Below are 20,199 nucleotides of genomic sequence, written 5' to 3' on the forward strand. Positions count from 1 at the left end.
CAATGATCAATTACCAATAATTATCAATTATCAACATAGTAAATGGAATAGCTTCCGACCTTAATCTCGGGAATTCCATTCCTCGTCGATTAAAAGAAATTTTATTAAAATCGGCTAAGAATTATTACTCAAACAATTACGTTTTTGATAACATTTCATACTATATCGCAACAACACATTAAATTATCATAAATTATCACAATATCAATTATCAGCGGTGTATTACAGTGCCTATTTTTCGTGAAATTTTCAAGAAATTCGTGAAATTTAGTGAATTTAATGAAATTTGTGAATTAAATTTTGAAAATAGGCCCTGGTGTATTATCATGTATTATCAAGTATCAACAGAGTAAAATCCTGTTTTCTGGAATAGTTTCCAGAACCTTATCCCGACATAGCCCATCTTCGAACTTAACCTCAACAATCCCATTCCTCGTCGATTAAAAAAAAATCATCAAAATCGGTTAACTCAAGTTATCGTCATGACAAAAAAAATGGTTACAAACAATTAAGGTTTTGATAATTTTTCATACACTGTATGGTTACTAACATTTTAGGGTATTTTCCGGCGTAAGACCCTTGACTTTCAGTCAAGGGAATAATACACCGCTGATAATTGATATAATTGATAATTCCCTTCACTGTTGATAATTGATAATCTAATGTGTTATTCCCTTGACTGGCAGAAAATAGTGAACAATTTAGGTTCTAAAAATTATACATTTGACATTTGTAAGGTCAAGTTCGACGATGAGCTATATGGGATCACCGCTTCGGAAGTTATCCCAGAAAATAGAAATGCAATGTATTAAATGAACATTATAAATGATATTCGATAATTGGTATTTGATAATTGATAATTGAAATTTTATATTTGATAATTAACAAGCGGCATATACCCAAAATTACATATATATAGTATTAAAAAAGTCAAGCAAATCTAACATTAGACAACTCCGACGAGTGTGATGTTTTTTTTCACACGAGTCGCGGTATCGTATTGTCAGAAATCCACTTAATCTGCCCCTCTTGTAAGAAATCTAAATTCCACAGATCTTTTCGCACGAACATTTTCTTTTCTTCAGAAAATTGCAGAAGAATCGGAGAATTATACAGTCCAGTCGGGTCTGCATGTCAACGTGGCTGTGAAGACTATACTGATACTAATTATTGCTACGAAAGCGAAGCGAATATCGTTGAATCGGATCACCGTCTTATTTTAAGACCGGTTGTCGAAAAGGATGGACAATAAATTGTCCGGAAGATGTATACCAGTGACATGGTGTCCAATGTAAAATTGAAAATAAATTGACTTCTGATGGTAAATATCGTCCACAGATTTCCTTTTGAAGTCGTCTGCCAGTTAACCTGAAACACTTCATCTGGGCGTCGATTCTCGAATTTTCCTAACTCCAAATATTCGTAAGTTGACAGTTGCGCGTAGAGAATCCCATAATAGAGCTATCAAGTTACAAATTTTCGTGAATTTAAGAACTCGTAACTTGACAGTTGTCACCTTAAAAGTTACGAATCGTATTAACCACTATCAGCATTAAGGTGTCAACTGTCAAGTTACGAATTCTTATATTCATGAGAACTGGCGCCCTGTGTCTTTGCTTTTAAAGATCTTTCGAGAGCTTCAAGTGGAATGACACTGAAATTCACGTTTTTCAATGTGGCATGGGAATTACGTCGTCTTAACTTGAAATCTACAAAAGCACTATCCTTGTTCTCACAGCTGAATGCGGTTGTTTCGTGAAGTTTTACGGTTGTTTTAAGTTTTAAGACAACTCTGAGTTGATCACGAAGGCGGTGACACACAATTGCGTCAACGGCTGCGAAGTTTATATGTAAAATGAAACTTAACAAAAAGCAAATTCTGAATTTTCGAGAAAAATAGTTTCTTCAAGTTGAATTCTCACACATTTATAAAATTTGGTGTCACCTGTCTTCGTGGTGACGATTTCTATAAAATTAATGAAATGTGGTGAATATGATACACTGCAAAAATTCTATTGAAATCGTTAGTTAATGAAGTGAGCGGCACTCAAATTTCCCCGAAACTGGTTCTTCGTGTGTTCTTGTGGATTTACCTCCATTGCTTTATGTACGTTTATAATGATCATCAATTCTGTGAAATGAACAACAGTTCCAATCAAGAGGTCTAACGTTCGAAACAACAGCGCCAGCGGTATAGCTGCGTTGCCTTCCTTTCGCGATATAACCGGAAGACATAAAAAATTTTATCGATTGTGAAAAAGTGAAAAGAATTTCTTTTCACAAAATTACTGGTAAAATCAGCGTGTGTTGACACATTTCTCTAAATTAGTTCACACTCCCTTTTGTACCATTAGCACGTACTCATCGGAATAGGATTTTGCTTCAAAGGTTACAATTTCAATTCCGCTCTCATACATCGTATGACACATTTACACTTTACACATTGATTAAATAAATGTTCTTTCGGGAGGCGAATGACGACGAAGGAAGGGAAGAAAAAAAATTGGTAGCAAGAAGAAAACGTCTGGCTAACAAAACAAGAGAATTGAATAAAATTCGCAAAAAAATTTAACTTAGAATACACGACACACACTCACATATCGTCGTTGTCGTTTCGAAGTAGCGAAACTTCTTTTTTTTTATATTTTCAATAAAATCCACCAACCTTATGTCATTGAACATGATTTATTGCATTTGAAAAGTATCGATTCAGAATATTGAATTGATAAAATAGATTTCGTTGCTCGCGTCGTGTTCGACAATGGAAATGTTTAAGAAAATTCCTTATTCCTACCAATAACAGTTTTGCGATATCCACTGAAATGCTTGTTCGTATAACTTTGAGTTTTACGTATTTTTCGTTTGCTTTTCTTTTTGGCTTTTCGATTTCGATTTTTCTTCTCTCTTTTTCGGTTACGACGAAAAAATGTGTTGTCATTTGTGTTGTAAAACACGTGGAACACTACAATATTATAAGGAAGTGCAGGTCAAATATGATGGATGGAATAAATTTTCGCTTTTAGAGATGTGTAACACGTTGCTCCAGTTTTATTTTCGTGTTTTATGGAAATTTTACGAAAATTGGGAAATTTTTCACCGCAAATTTACAAATTTTCCATGTTTTTTGATTGTGGATGTTTCGTAACGAATTCGATTTTTTTTGAGTTAACAATAGTACATTGAATGACAAGGGGCGAAAGTAAAAAAAATCAACCGTGTGCGAGAGTTGGAGCCCGCGCCGAAGGCAAGGGCTCTAATCGCACAGGTTGAATTTTTTTACTTTTGCCCCGAGTCGTTCATACTATTTTTTTTGATACCAACATTGAAAATTGATACGTATCGCAAACATCGCAACAAAATGTTGAAATAAAAAGGCATTTAGCCAGAAAATGCGGGGGTCCAGGGGGCGGTAGCCCCCTGGTATATGAAAAATTTAATAATTTAGCCATCACAACAATAACACACACAAAAATTAAGATATAACTAACAAATCATTCAGTAACAAAAAGTATCAACTTTGTATGCTAATTTCAATAAGAACACTGGCGCACAGTGTTTTACAATTTTGATCAAAGTATTCTGCATAATATGAGCGGATTTTGTTGACAACTCGACTCATTTCTCTCATTTTCTGTGACGTCAGTCACTTTCGCTGTTCGTTCGGTTGCGTTCGCTCTTCGTTAAGTACTTTCTCCCCGTGGGATGCATTTTTTTACTTTCGCCCCTCATATGCGGGGCGAAAGTATCATTTTTCAATGTTGGTATCAAAAAAATGGTAATTTTATTCCAAATTGAACTTAACGAGGAAAAAACTCGTTTTACGACACATATAGCGAAAGGTATTGATTTCAACCGTTGAACTAGACGGTGATCGGAATTTTGTATTTTAAAATTTTCACAATAATGTTCACAATAATGTTCACAGTAATAATGTTCAAACATGTCAAACATTAATGGACATGGACGCTGAAAATCGAAAACGAAACTTGAACTGAGCTAAACAAATTCAGATTTAAATCAGTCCAGTAGTTACCAGAGGTGTGCGCCGCCGCCGGCGCGACTGGGCCGAGAAACAGACGACGCCGCCGCTGTTACAAACATGTCAGCCAGGAGCCGAGCGCCGCCGATGCATATCGTCGGCTGAGAAATAAAGTGAATTACCAGTAGCTTAATCAAATTTTTCCAATATGTTGGAATTCAAACTATTTCTTACAAAATTCTGGAAAATTTCGCTCGTTCAGCTCGCAATCACCCTCGGGAATTTGAACAAATAAATATTTTAAAGACAAGGATTGTAAGGGTGCGTGAAATATATAAAAATGGCACTTAAATCGACCGCGGCGCTGGGAATGATAAACCGGCCATGCAGCTTGTAAAACAAGGTCACACTTTTGCGATTCCGTTTTCAAATGCTCAAGTTACAGAAGGTCTGAAAACTATACAGAAACACTTTTCGATTTCAGCAGCATTTCATTTCTTATCTATCTCTGTTGACACTTGTTGATTTTATCTAACTCTTGCTACCTATGGCAGTCCTTTATTGACTCATGTTAAACGTCCAATCTGATTGATTAAACCATTCGCATCCCTAACTCGAGTTTTTCTACTTTATATTGAAAACTATCACCGCGCTGCCGATAAAAGTCTCTGTCAGCGCGTGGCCGCTGATACAATGTTACTCGGCTGGCCGCCGCCGAAATTTTCGGTCGACGAACACCTCTAGTTGTTACATAAAGATGCTAATATGATCACCTGGCCGTTTCAACGGATAGAGGGAATATATCGAATGATTGTGAATTTTGTCGAGAGAAATTGTACTGAATTCTCTCTCAAAAAACGAGCTGTCATTCGACATATTCCCTCTATCCGTCGAAACGACGTCCTAGTCGTCATATTAGCATCTCTATGAGTTGTTCAATATTGGAGTGTGGTAAAATTTAAATTCGAAATTTAAATTCTGAAGCGCACTTACGGCGTTCCAGCTAGCCTGTCTGGGAATGTCAAAAGTCAATGCAAACTCGGCTAATACACTCCCATACAATTCAGCTGTTATTTAAATGTCAATAACTAAATGCAGAAAGGAGCCATGCCCGATTAGTGATTTATAAGAAAAATGAAATTTTTTTGATTTAACCTCGTTTCGAATAGTCTGGATATGACAGTAGACGTTTGATTTGAAGTACGAAAAAACATCGTAAGCCTATTGGGAGTGAAGTTACTGATGTGTTAAGCCAAAACATCGTATCGCATTTCGCATTGTTCGTGTACTTTGGAGAGCTTTCGAAAGTATGGAACATTTTTTTTTATTTCATTGAAAAGTTGGACTGAAATAGTCGAATGCAAAGTAAACTCAAAACTCTTGGAATGGTTCGACTTATCACGGCAGTATACGTCACGTCAAACGTTTTTATTTTTTATTTTATTGCTTTCGTAGCGTCAACAACTTATGAATTTTATTTCTGATAAATGTGGCTGTGACAGTTAGACTTTCATGTGGGACCCATTTTTTCTCATAGGTTTGTTGCATCATACGGTAAAAACGTTTTTTGACAAGCCAAAAACGAACGAGAGCATCCGCAGAGCCATAACCTCAACGCTTTTGCGAACAATTTGTCATGGCAACAATGACTTTTAGGTTATGACTATATGGGTGACACTTTGGCAGCTCAAATAACCTTTTCATTACACTAACTACGAAAATTGTAATTTTCGCTTCCTGAATGAGATGCGAAAGTTTAAAAATTCAACTCTCAGTAAGCCACGACATCACAAGAGGTGCGAAAGTAAATGACAGCAACAACATGTGTTCAGTCGGGTGTCGTTGTGATCGCTGTGATTGTTGTGATAGAAAAAAACGTTGCCAATAATTTATTAATTTTTCTTTTACCCCCGCATATTTCAGCTTATTTCGGTAAATTTCATCAGTTGGAACGTGTTTAGGAAGCTCAAATTACAATTTTCGTAGTTATTGTAATGAAAAGTTGTATGGATCACATGGCACGACGTAAAAAAATTCAACCTGTGCGATTGCCGCCCTGGCCTTCGGCCACGGGCTGCAAACTTCGCACACGGTTGAATTTTTTTACTTTCGTCCCAAATAACCATGGAACCAACTTATAGAGCGAAACTGTTCAATTCCTGACATTCCTTCTAACCCGGCAAAGTGAACGGGTAAGACCTACAATTTCAATAATTTCAAAATAATTCAAGTTAAGTTTTCTGAATTATGGTTTGTCATCAATAGAAATAAATGATGAAAACACTGATGCGACACGTTTGAGGCACTTCTTGATCATGTCCTTAAACTGAACATCATCGCATCGAAATTATACAAACATTTATATCTGCACCACTCACGCTATTCGCCGTATATTAGTGATACCAATGCATCCCGTGAGGTTGTAATCACGTAAATAAGTGAACATTTTATAAGCAAATTTCCTGTTACGTTGTATATACGTACACATCTTTCACTATATGCCGAAGAGCCGAAGAATGCCGATTTATCTTTCAAACTTCGTTAAAATTTACTAGTTCAATTGCACATTAAACTATTCTCGCTTAAGCACATTAAAATTGCAGCAGAAACGGAAATTCAAATTTTTTGTTCCATTAACCTCAACCTATCACATCATATCCTTAACCTGCCTCAACAGAGAAAATGTTATTATCCCGGTAGACAGATTATAAAAATTGTAATGCGAGTATGGAACATATATATATATGTATGCAGCGGCAGCAGCATATACACACACAGTATATATGGCTTGTACGTTATATACATATCTTACACGTTTATATTGAGTTTTAGATGATTTTACACATCAGTTCTTTATTCGGGATGAGCTGTGTATGCATTCTCAGCACAAAATTCTACGTCTACTCGTTTCTCGGTATAGCTCACCAATAATACGACGGCACAGCACATCGAAGACACGTTGGTCCTATGGAATAGATATATATAGAGGAGGAGAACGGTTTTTGGAACATTTGTATTCCGTCGGCAATGGCTCCAACCGTATATGCAGGTCATGTACGAGACCCGATTGGCAATAGATTGCACTGTTATACGGATAAAATTATTCATTTGGTTCGTGCTTTTTGTTTTGATAAAATATTTGCTTTTGCTCCGGTGTGTATTTGTTGTACGAGTTTTACGAAATGAAGTGTGAGCGCAAAGCACACTAACTCGTTCCAATCGGACTCGGACTAGAGTGTGTTTTTCTTTCCATACAACCACACATAGATTTTGCCAATGCCAGCAATATAACATTGGCAAAATTGAAAAATTAATTGCTGTGTACTTTACGCTGGTCGAATAGTAATAAAAAAGTGGGAGAAATTTTTTTAATGGATGTTTGACCGATCATTGTGTGTGAGAGTTTCATTTTATATTTTCATTTATAATTTGCTGGCAATGGCTGAAATAACATGGAATTGATTGTTTCGGTTTAACTCGGAAGACCAGCAATTTTATAAGCCAATTATTGAACACACAGAATGTGCAAGTCTTGTAATCCATTCATCGGTTTTAACTTGTTACAGACGGCTATTAATAAATGCTATCGATAACGACTTCAGAATAAACGACAAGCTCTGACTAATGATAGTTCTGAAACAGAAAAACCACATGTTCAACAAAATGAAGTAAAAGATTTGAAATACATAGATCACTCGAAAATTCTTCGATAAAATGAAGTAATAGATTCGATAGTAAAACTCCTGATATGCTTGTCATCTGTGAAAGATTGACAGCTAATAGATGCTAGACCAAACAGCAAGTACATACAATACCTGACTATCAAACAGTAATGTACAGGAATGAAGTAAAAAATTGTATGTTTGACACTTGACAATAAAAAAAATTGTCTCTGCCAAATTGCCGTAACGACTGTTGAATGTAACTAAATTGGGAAAAGTCGTCACAACAACATTATCTAGAGTGAATTTTGTTGGTTTGTAAGGTTGGTATAGAAAAGGGACCGTCGGTTTTCCGTTAAAGAAATCCGCTCTAGTGCTTGGTTCAGTGTTATGTCTAAGTGTATCTTTGGAGTAGCGAAGAGTAACTGAATTCACATTGCACAACTAGTTGCATAAATAACTATAATTACACCTTGTTGGTATTTTCTAAATCGTTCGTGTAGCTTGACCTCGCCGCGATTATGTTTACTGAATATGTTACTTTGCTTGTTTGGTGTAGAGGTGAGCGCCGGCGCCAGTCGCGCCGATCGCCGCCGAAAATTTCAGTAAAAAGTCAGCCGCCGCCGGTCGAAATTTTAAATTGTTCAGCCGATTGCGCCGCCGCCGGTAAAAATAAAACACTGCGCCGCCGCTGCGCCGCCGGTTTATTTTTTCTTCATTTTTCGGCGCAAATTGGGAATGAATTTGTTTAGTGCGAGAAAAAATAAATTTTTATCAAAAAACACAATAGAATTGAGTGAGGAAAACCAACATATTGCATGTGTCCAAAATGAGAACGCATGGTAGACAACTAATACTTGACTAATGATTCGAAAAATCTGTAAAAGTGATGGTATCTTGTGAAAAATGGACTCGCGTGTAAAGTCAACTCCTTCGCTGCGCTCGTATACGTTGATGTTGATAAAAAGAGAAAATAATATTTTGGTAATTCTATATCACCAATTAATAACTGTCAGATTTTTCAACTTTCTTCTTTATTGACCATGGAAAAGTTTGAAACTAGTGAAGATTTCGAAAAATCTGGCAAAATAAGTTTGAGTTTCGGCTGGTATGTAGCTGATTGGAAAATCGAGACTTTTTCGGATACTTTATGTATGTTTTGGATTTTGAGAACTTGAAACTAGTGGAACATTGGTGGTCTTTTTACATAAAGTTTAATAGAAAGTCAATTACTTTTTTTTACGTTTGTATGTCCAATTTTTCTGGTAACAGCTATTTGAAATTTGAGTAACAACAAGATGAATTAAAAAATGGTTTCTGAGGTATTAGTTTCACTGAGAATGTCTTGAACCGCTTTTTGTCTAAACAAGAAATTGAATATTTAGGAATGGTCTTCAAATGAAAGATTATAAATCTAGAGTGAAGCGAAAAAACTTTTCCGAAAAGTAATAACAATTCGCCATATAGCACCGATTTTTGCGCCGAAATGCGCCGGCGCCACCGATTAAAAATTGTATTACGCCGAAGCGAGCCGCCGAAAAAAAAACTTCAGTCGATTCACGCCGCCGCCGATACTCTGAAAAATGTTTACAGCCGCCGCCGAACAAAAGTTGACCGGAGCACACCTCTAGTTTGGTGATGGGCAATGTTTGATAAAAGTTCATTTACTTTGTCTGTTTCAACCATATAAGATTATCTCAGCTGCAGGTGTTCAATGGAGTCGTTGATGTGTCAAATTAGTTGTCATTTTCACAAAGCTAACTTCAACCTTTGAAAATTTTATGATTTTTTTTAGATGCTAGCTTTGTAGAAATGACAGTTAAATGCATATTATCAAATGCACTTGACAATGATCTATTCTATAAAGTAACAAAGACCAAAGTCGATTTCATCCAAAGTCAAAGTGACGTTTCAAACGTCAAACCAAAATAGATTTACGAGACTCCATCTTTAACTTTAAGATAAAATTTTGGAATTTTGGTTCATTTTGGCAGTTTTGCCTCTACAAAAAAGATCTATGGCTCATCTTCTGGCTGTATCACGTTGGTTTTACTGAGTATTATCTCGTAAAACTATAAATAATAAAATTCGCTCGGAAAAACGTTATTTGGGGAACTTTAAAGTTCGAAGATTTTCCAAAATTTGATCGGTTGAGATACATTGTGAGAAATCAACTCCATTTCTATCTGGGACGGTGAATATGGTCGAGTGGGGTGTCAATGGATAGGGAGAGAAGTAAGCTACAAAACTCCGGGTTAGAGCTTCATGCTACTAACTTTCTCAACCGCCCAGAGCCCTTCAAAAATTTCTGTTTTCTCGAGGTTTTTCACTTGTTGTTGCGGCTGGGTGGGTCGAACTTCGGCGTTTGTTGGTCAATAATATTCAGCTCATCGACCTTCATAAACGTACACAATTTGACATTATTCAGATCTCGCATGTTGGAGTAATTGATAAAAAACGATTTTCGTGACCACTTCGGAGAAAACTTTTCTAAGAGCCATGACAGCCTAACAAAATTTTTTCGGGAAAAAAGTTGTTCCACGATATTATCAGAATTGAACGACGATTAATTTGAGCCATAGCTCGTTTGGATCGCTGTCGGCTTGAATCACGATTCCATATAAGCTGTTCGAAGTTTTGGCGAATTGACTCTTAATAGAATTAAATAAAAATCTGCAGTTTTCTGACCACTTCGCAAATATAGTTTGGGTTGACGTTTAGAAAGTCACTTTGACAGACCGAATTTTTATTCCAACTGTCATATATATCTGCAATTTTTTCCAAACTTCAAATTATTTAAAACTGAACTCTTCGGTGAACAGCAGCATGCCTAAAAATCGCAGATTCATTTTGCTTGTTATTCATTCAGCTATTCTCAGAATATTTCCGTGTAAACATAAGAGCAGTCATTTTCCAAAAATATTTTAATTAAATTGCATCTCCTGCTCGTGTATTTTTCTTGTTCTTTAAATAAGTAAATAACGTTGTTCAGTTAATGCTCAAGCCCCCATACCACTGTGTGCATACCTTACCCAGTGTAACTGGTTCACGTAAACCATCATAGTAGAAAACCCTCCAGTTCATTGTGTACACACGCTCATATAATGTACGAAATAAATTGTACAATGCCTCACACAAAAAGCAGCATATATGAGTCAACTGTATGGATGCTAACTTTTTGTTTAGGTGAGACTTTATGCGATTTTGGTTGGAGGCAAAATAATAAAGGTGCACGGAGCCGTGAACCATGAGTTAAGTACTTCATTATATTGCACAAGTTTTCGCTTGAATCGAAAAACTACACAATGTTCACGAGTAAAATTTCAACTATGAATGGAATATAATGAGATAGTTTTGTGCATGATAGTGTGTGTCTGCTGTGCTACCGTAAGTCTGTTCGAAATTTATTCGACGGGTGGTTATCATTCATGGTTTTCGGAGAGAAATAAATAAGAAGTCATTGTGTACGTACAACCGAATCTGTGAGTTGCTTATACTTCCCCATATATAAGTGTGCTTAACGACACCCGAAGCACATTCCTAAGCCACAAATTGGAAAGGAATACCGAAAACTTTCGGTGGAAAGTGTCTGCATTGCTTTTTTACTGCTATTTGACGCTATTCCTTACGAGAGTTTATTTAAGTGTGAGAATACATTTGTCGCTGTGTTTTGAGCTGATTACTTTCGGTTGCTGTGAAAGTAGAACGACGAACTTAGATTCGCATTTTTCAAATTTATTTTCAATTTTCAGACAAGGAACAGGGATGGAGAAAATATCTAACAAAGATGCAGGTGGTATGACACAGAGCAATTAGTCCGATCCATAATACTGAAAGAAACTAAAAATTGAAATTTCATTTCAATTACGATTCGTTAGACTTGATCGTGTGCAAAATGGTATCGTGTTCTTAGGCTGAAAAATTGTATTTTTGAACTGCATATTAAAGCGAAACGTCGAAGGCCGTACCTAAACTTTTGTCAGATCGAAACAGATGTCGAATTATGTTCTACGACATGTTCGAACATTTTTGTAAATTTTTTAACGTTATGTCTGTCGATTGACATCAGATTCCTTACAAGTGTATAATGATGGATTTATGATCTTTCGGTTTAGCAAGGCAACAAATTTATAAACATTCCGTACCTATAGATTCTATAGTATAGAAGAAGCAATACCCTCGTGACTCGTGTATTTGTGACTTAAGGAAGTTTGAAAAAGCTTTTATAAGTTCATATACACATTTGCAAACCACCCTGACGTCGAGCTCGAGGTCCTTCCAGGTCTGACAAGAATTATATGTGACTGCCTCTGCGACCGAACAAGAGTGATAGTATAGTCCTTTTCAAAGTTCTCCGCGGAAAAATTTGAGGATCGTTCTGAAAACTATATTTTTTGACGCTTCCATCAAAGTTTTTGAACTGAATACAATGGCCTGAGATTACTTTCGAGCGTACGCACGGCTGCCAAATAAGGTGTTTGAGACCGCCTTGGCCAAGCAGGTCGGGCCCGGGCGCTGGGAAAATTAGGGGCGCTGAGAAAGTAAGACTTAAGTACACAAGCAAAATGTACACCAATCAAAGTAAGGTTTAGATCTCGGTTTTGATACAGTGTTCTTGCTCAGTTATTATCGATTAACGTCATTTTTTTCTGTATAAATGCAATTCATTTAAAAACGCTCCTATTGAAATCGGATGCATTTATATGTGCCTAGATAGGGAATAATCCATAGAAGCCACAACTATTTTTTTTAAAAGTACTCAACTCTTATCCAGTGGTATAACTGATCGAATACTGAAAACATTCCTTTTTCTTGAGGAGGTATCTCCATATACATGAAACGTACAAGGTCGTGTGAAGTGGCATTACAAAGGTAAGTGCATGCACTTTCGGGGCAAATGAGGTCTTGTTTGGTTTAAACTTTATTTGAACTGAGATGTAAACGGCTGGAAAAATGCTTAAAATTTGACTACACCGGTGAACATCTGATGGTTACTATGCATACAAAAAATAACAAAAACATCAAAGGCTGTTGCTACTGGTCTTAGCTTTCCAATGACACCAAACATGCATGGGTTGTGACATGATGAATGTCCCTTTGAACTTCAAAGTTTGAAGTATAAATCGGAGACTCAGTTAATCTACTCGAATATTGCCTGGCATTGTCAAAATTTTATCAAAAAATATTTTTTCTGTGGCAGGAACAGCTGCTGACTTACGTTTGCGATATCAGCGAACATCAACAAATTTAAAACTGTTTTAAGTAACAAATTTATGTTCACAATTACCTTTCCAATGACATGTATCTGGAGATACCTCTATAAGAAAAGTGCATGTTTCCTGTTTTCGATCAGCTTCCGCTGTTGAGAATTGAGGATTTTTAATAAAAATAGTTTTGCCCTCTATGGGGTATTAAATGAGTTGCAAGCGATAAATCTCGCGGGAGACAAATTACAAAGAAAAACGTTTGATAACCGGAAAATCGGGTAATTGAGATCATTTTTCACTAAGTCGAGCTGGTGAACAAAAAAAAAATTCGCTCGCTCCGCTCGCAACCTTACGTTCATTTCTATCACAAGAAATCCAAGTAGGAATTTATTGGTCGGTTAAAATTAAAATTCACAAGCAAACATAATTTACTGATAGACAACTTTTCTTAAAATATAATTTCATTTTGTTTCTAAGAAATATTGATAAATTTCGTTTTTCACATTTTTGAGCAGCGCTGTAATCTTATGCCCAGGGCGCTGGAAATGATGATGCCTATCCAGACAAGACCTAATATTTGACAAAGTTTTGCCGTAATTTGCATAAGAGACTTAGTGAAAATTTTAAGCAAAAAATTCTTTTGTTTAAATTTTTCACTAGGTCCGTCATGCAAATTACGGCAGAACCTATGTTTCACAAAAATTATAATATTAGACCTTGTCAAGGGCCTTGTATTTAGCCATGGTTCGAAAACATATCGGTATTTTTCCTTCCTGATAATAAATCCAGAAAATATAAATTTCTAGGACGTCTGGATCAGGAGCCAGAACTATTTTAAGTTAAATGGAAATGCAACTGGTGTGAGCGAGACGAACATTGTTGTCTGTCTCACACTAATGTAATTATTATTATACTTAAAAGTGCTAGAAATTTATTTTTTCCTGATTTAGAATCAGGAGCGAAAAATACCCATAGAGTAGTAGTACGCATCTCTTAACGCATGAAAGTAATGGTTATTTGTTTACCAAGGGGAAAAAATTGGAAAATTCAACCAGAGCGAAGCGAGGGTCGCAATTCGTTGAAGTTACCTATTTCTCCGCGAAGTAAACACATAAATTTTTCATCTGAGCGTGTGGCGTGAATTGGTTTCACCAAAAATCAAAACAAAGTGACATTTGCAAAGAGAAACAAAAAACTCTTGTTCGACGCATGGGAAAAACCACCTCCGTATTTGAGTGCCGAGAAAATAATCTTATTCATGCTGCACGGGTGAAAAATCTTAAGCTGTTTCTGTAGAGTAAATTGTCTATTTAAACTTCTGCTCGTCAAGTGATATTATGATACAAAAAATTGCTGCAATAACGAATTTCAGCGTCGGTTCGACCATAAATGTAAATCGTTTCATTAAAATTTTAATTCAAAATTATTTTGTCTGATAATTATCACGAAACACGCGCCCTTTACAACAACATCAAAACAAAAGTTTTTCCTTACTTATCTCGAATATACTCTTGCCACACAAGCGAAGGGAAAACTTTTTTTTTACTTCGTATACAAGTCAAATGATGTGAAGAAGTTCGTGGGGTTTTTTTTACCCCTCTTACACAGTAATGAATGTCTGGCTTAATTATGATATTTTTTAGTGTTATTGCATTTTGTCTGAAGTATTGCAGACATGCCTCTTCGAATTGTATGAATAATGAGCTGCTTTTAGCGAGCATAATGCAGAGAACATGGAAAAATGCCTTGTCGAATGAAAATCATACGCAAATAACATCCACTGATTGGTTCAATGAAATTTCCATTCCATTTTTCTTCATGTTAAGTTCGAAATGTAAATCTCTTCGTCTGTGAAGGATTTTCGCATGCTCTTTGATGGTATTACATTTGGAATATCAACGAAATGAAATATATGCTGCTCAATCTACTATCTGTTGGATATTTAATATTTAAGCCGATTGCCCTGAAATCTTGCCATTATATGTAAGTACCGCACATATTGCGTTACTAGGGTGAAGGATTTCGTTTACAAACACATCCATATAGCGAGGCAGATCTGGGCAGAAGATTTGGTCTATTTGTCATTCAATTGTAAATCTTTTGGCTTTATCCGCAGATATTATGAGTACTGGGTGATTTCCTGGTTGATTTGCTGAGAGAAAGGAAAACTTTGTTCATCGAAGCTGAACGAGATCTTCGCACGTCCAGGGAAAATTCACAGAAAAATTTAATTTCACGACCCAACGTATCATCGATATCAAAACGAGTTCAATATTACATACCTAGCAATTGAATTTTGACCTAGAGCCAACGATTGGTGACTATTGTTACGTTTACTGATCGTGCGTTTTCCTTTGATTAGACAGTTTGCGCAAATGACGTATAATTTATAAGTCAACTTATAAATTGGAAGTTATAAGTAGCTTTCCAGAGCTTCTTGTATGAAGAGATGACTTACAATTTCCAACTTATAGGCTGACTTATAAATTATATGTCATTTGCGCAAATTGTCTATTGACAGTTATCCACCTTACCGTACAACGCATATAGTTTGAAGAACTGTCACACGTTGACGTACGTCCCTGATGAGTTCCCTCAATGTGTCTGTTTTCATTCTATAATTCTCGGGAATTATAGAGATGAACTGTGAAGTTCTTGAAGCTAGCGGCACGAAACGGTGTCTCTAGGTACTCTAGGTACTCGAGACTCAGACGACTTTTTGTTTTTGTTTAATTCGCTCTTACGTTTTTACGCGGATTTGACTGTACTTGGACTTAGAATATGGCCCTTCTGTCGTGGTTTTTATTGTTTGGCTTAGCTCGGTTGAAGTCTTGAATATGGTGAACAACTGACGCTGAGACTCTGAGTGAACGGTGGATCAATGGACGAAATTTCTTTTCTTACACCGATAATCCGTAGACCCGACGACAGGTAAAAATTTGTATTCTCATTGCGAGATGTATCAGAGATAGTACAGTAAATAACTCAATTTTTTTTGTTTGGGTTAACCCCTTACATAACAGCTCATTAGATTCGTCTTTCAATTCTAGGAAATACGTATCTTTCAATTTTTCTAAAAGAAATTTAATGGCTTGTCCTTCACCCAAAATGAAAAAGCCGCTCAGTTCAGTGGGATTAGTTTATTGTTCACCCCTTGCGTTCGGTTCATTGACGAACCATTATCAAAAAACAAAAAAAACTATGCAAATTTTCACTTGATGGAGAAAGATCCCCTTACACTTACGTTTTAACTTCTAAGGGTTTTACAATGACATTAAATTCTAGTTTGTCTGTTTCTTCAATTATATAGATCTGTTCAAAGTGCAGGCACAAAGTACAGTTTACTGTCAAACGTCATCCACAGAGCCATAACCTCCAGCGCTTTTCCATAGAGTGTCATGATGAAAGAGAAAGAAATATTTTGACAAGTACCCCAAGGCAAGTTGTAATTAACTAGTCTTCGGTTCTCTCGCTCTGATCATAACAGTCTATATATTTTGTTTTATTATGTTGTCTGTGGATGACGTTTGACATTTTGACGTTGCACTTGGCACAGACCAACAACGCACTTCGTTGCAAATGAAGTGCGTTTTGATTGCGATCGTTTGTTTTGTTTATGTCGACACTTATCAAATCCAAACATTGGACGGGAAGGGTTTACATTGGCCGGCTTGGAGTTGTTTTTGATAATGTTTTAGAAGACAGGTGTAATGTGTGTAGCATCAGATTTGAAATTAACTGTAGGATGATTTGATTCGCTTCGTGGATCTTGAAGATGCCTTTCTTACGAACATTCTTTAGGATTTCTTTACCGTTTAAATCTAATTCATGTCCAGCGTCAACCACATGCTTAACCAAGGCCGTTTGTTTGGAATTGTTGTCCTTTGTTTTTCACATCCGACTCGTGACTTTTACCACGGTCACATAAGCACCAGGAAGTTTGTCCAATATAGATAAAAGGACAAGCAATTATTCGTACAAAAATCTTGATAAAAAAATTATTTTCTGTGAAAAGCGTTCAAAAGTGAGAACATGTCCGGGGAACATTTACTATATTTTTAGTCATAACTCTTGCGGATGTACTTCGACCAACAAGTGCTCATACTCCATCTGTAGGTCTTTCCAAGGCCGACATTAGTACAACAATACAGTAATTTGAAATAATTATTTCTTGAGTTATTACCGAAAAACTGTGTTCGGGACCCTCTGACATGTCATCACTTTTGAACGCTTTACACAGAAAATAATGTTTTTTTTTTCGAAAAAATTAGAAATATCCATTTTCAAGAATTGAATGACGAATCTAACTCATTAAAATCTGAAAACCATTGTTCCCCGATTGCCTGAAGACTTGGCGATATCACTCTTAATTGCAGTATATAGTAGATATAGAAGATCTAAGTAAGCGGTTATACTGTAATTATTGTATATTGCAGTATTAGGTGAACGGACTATAAAACTCATTTTTTTAAAAAATTATCATTAGACAAATACAGACGCGAAAAGATATCATAAGATTTAATCAACTCTTTCGTCAGAGTCGTCAGAGACGACAACTCTTTCGATAACCAACAATTATGCCGAAAAAACCAACTTTCCATCTGCTTCACATAAAAAGTTACAAAAATCGAGGGGGTGGTCACTCACACACAAAAGCGGACACCGTGGTCACTTTCAGACGACAACTCTTTCGATAACCAATAACTTTGTCGAAGAAACCAACTTTCCATATGCTTCACAAAAGTCACAAAAATCGAGGGGGTGGTCACTATTACCTAAAAGCGTACACTGTGGTCACTTCCATACAACCACTCTTTCAATAACCAACAACTTTGCCGAAGAAACCAACTTTCCATCTGCTTCACACAAAAAGTTAAAAAAATCGAGGGGGTGGTCACTCACACATAAAAGCGTACACCGTGTTCACTTCTATTCAACCACACCACTCACCTCTCAAACCCATACAACTTTCCCCGAAAACAAATCCATTTCACCCAAAGAAAAACTCAAAATCATCATCGATCACTGTACGTTGGAGTAGCTCAAAAATGGCCCACTTGGAGAGCTGTCACTCGCACGAAATTGATCCGAATTTCCTAAATTTTTTTTTCCTCGATTCGTACAATCCATACCTTTCATTGAAACCCTCACACGCCCCTCTAGCTTCTAAAACAGCCGCTCCGCAATTACAAACGTGTCGCTGGTCAAACACCCTACTTACCACCTTAACTCCAACAAATTGAATCCAATTTTTTTTCAGTTTTTTTTCTTCGCTTCGTACCATCAATTCCTTTCATTTGAGCCCGCTCACGCCTCACCACCTTCCAAAACAGCCGCTCCACAATTTAAAACAAGAGGGGCGGCTGATAAAGAATAAACATTGACAGATCAAATCTTGATAAGAGTTCAATTTTTAAATTCGGTGAATGTAACTTGCATGTGGACTAAGGGAACGTCCACTAGGGACGTCCATACAAAAGTCCCTGTTAGGGGAATTCCTTTCATTTTATTTATACTGAGTATATCGCGTATATTCTGAGTTAAACAGCATAGCGAGTATATCTTCGCATATTCCGTATATCGAGTATAAGTCGCATGTTTTTGACAACTGCCACATTTAGAAAAATACAATTTCTTACGCGATGGATTTCGATCAAACAAAATGTCAGTGTGTAGCTTGTGATCTCAGGAGTTTGGCAAGGTAATCAGTTTTTCAATAGGACCAATATCGGCTGAGCGATAACACTTTGGAAAATGTTTGTTTTTGTATGTGATTAGCACATGATGATATTAGATTGCTAGACTCCTGAGATCACAAGCTACACACTGTCATGTTGTTTGATCGAAATCCATCGCGTAAAAAATTTCATTTTTCTAAATGTGTCAGCTGTCAAACACATACGACTTATACTAGATATACGGAACATACGAAGATATACTCGTTATACTGGTTATACTCAAAATATACGCGATATACTCAGTACAAATAAAATGAAAGGAATTCCCCTAAAATTTTAAAGCTGACCTCTGTCTATTTTTGTCCAAATTCGGGGACCATCCTTTTCAGACTGTACCGAGGAACGACGATGAAATTCATTTTCGGCTGATCAGAATTATTAAACGGATGGTCAAATTGAACACAATCTTTTAAAAAGAGAGATTTGTTAATTTTCGGTCGACATATCAGTGTTAATTGTTCTCCTTAAATTAATTAAATTAATCGTAGGGTATAAAAGAATAGAGATCGAGTTGAACGCCAATTGTCTGCAAAGTAATTTCGAGTTGAGTTGACAGTTTATCAAAGTAATTCTTCAAAAATGTTAAAAATAATTATTTTCATGGCAATGTGCTTCCAAAGCTCGGTTCGTATTGTGCAGTTGCATCCTCGGTTGCATCATCCTAAAGATTTTCAAACAATTTTTTGTCGTCAGGTTTCTTCTGATCTGGTTATAACTCAGATTCCGGGACCTCCAACCAACTTGACCGATACTATTTTCTGGAATGATGAAGATTACAGCATATACTACGTAGACTACCTGACAAACGGAACCGAGTCATCGATTTTCCGTTACGATTACATTAAAAAGACTTTGCACTCAGCATATATAGAGGGGAGAAACGAAACCACGTATCTGATTCCGGTCAAACAATGTGGACGATATCCGGAAACAATTTTGTACAAGAACCTGTTCATGGCTGGCTCCCTGCATGATAACCTACTAATTGAATGGAATGGCTATAAGCCGGTAGCAAAAGTAATTCGGACTGTATTCAGCGTCGAAACGAATTCTCCATCGAGCAAAATGGATCTTTCAAAACAGAATTGGCGAGGCGAATTTTTCGGAGGAACCACAACCGACCAGTACTGCACTGGTCCATCAAACTCATCACTATACACGTACTCGAATGAGCGAGGCACACGGAAGATACATAGCGGATTTCAATCAACTGCCGGCATCACGTTCTACGGAGACACAATCTATTTGACAGATGTGTGTCTTCAAACGATTACGGAGCTTAAAAAAGATTTTTTTGGAAATTGTAATTATAATTACTTTTGCAACATGAAATTGACTTTTGTATTTTTATGATTCACGTGCACTTTTTCGTTCTCAGACGTCAGTCGAATCGTTTTCGACTTTAAGACACAAGGTAAACGGATGTTGTTGTGGGAGGAGGACGTACTAAAAATGAATTTTGACAAAATATTCCAGATAACACAACTCGCCCGAGTGGCCTAGAAACCGATTCCAATGGACTTTTATATGTTGTTGGCTACACTAACGGCAAGGTGTGGCGGATAAACCCGAAGTAAATTTTTAGAGAGAGCTTGAAGCCTTCGGCGGAAGAC

The 20,199-nt window shown here is 36.6% G+C and overlaps 1 protein-coding gene and 1 long non-coding RNA gene across 3 annotated transcripts in view; one reads left to right on the forward strand and one right to left on the reverse strand.

Moving 5' to 3' along the window:
* LOC119075151 (zwei Ig domain protein zig-8-like) overlaps positions 1 to 20,199 on the reverse strand; it is a 183,528-nt gene that overhangs the window by 80,797 nt on the left and 82,532 nt on the right. The window lies entirely within an intron of this gene.
* On the forward strand, positions 5,518 to 16,272 carry LOC119075162. The gene is made up of 3 exons (XR_005087318.1): positions 5,518 to 5,612; positions 12,514 to 12,517; positions 16,259 to 16,272. It is a non-coding gene; the product is annotated as an uncharacterized LOC119075162 (long non-coding RNA).

This window comes from Bradysia coprophila, unplaced genomic scaffold, assembly GCF_014529535.1.
Source record: "Bradysia coprophila strain Holo2 unplaced genomic scaffold, BU_Bcop_v1 contig_193, whole genome shotgun sequence".
Classification (NCBI taxonomy): Eukaryota; Metazoa; Arthropoda; class Insecta; order Diptera; family Sciaridae; genus Bradysia; species Bradysia coprophila.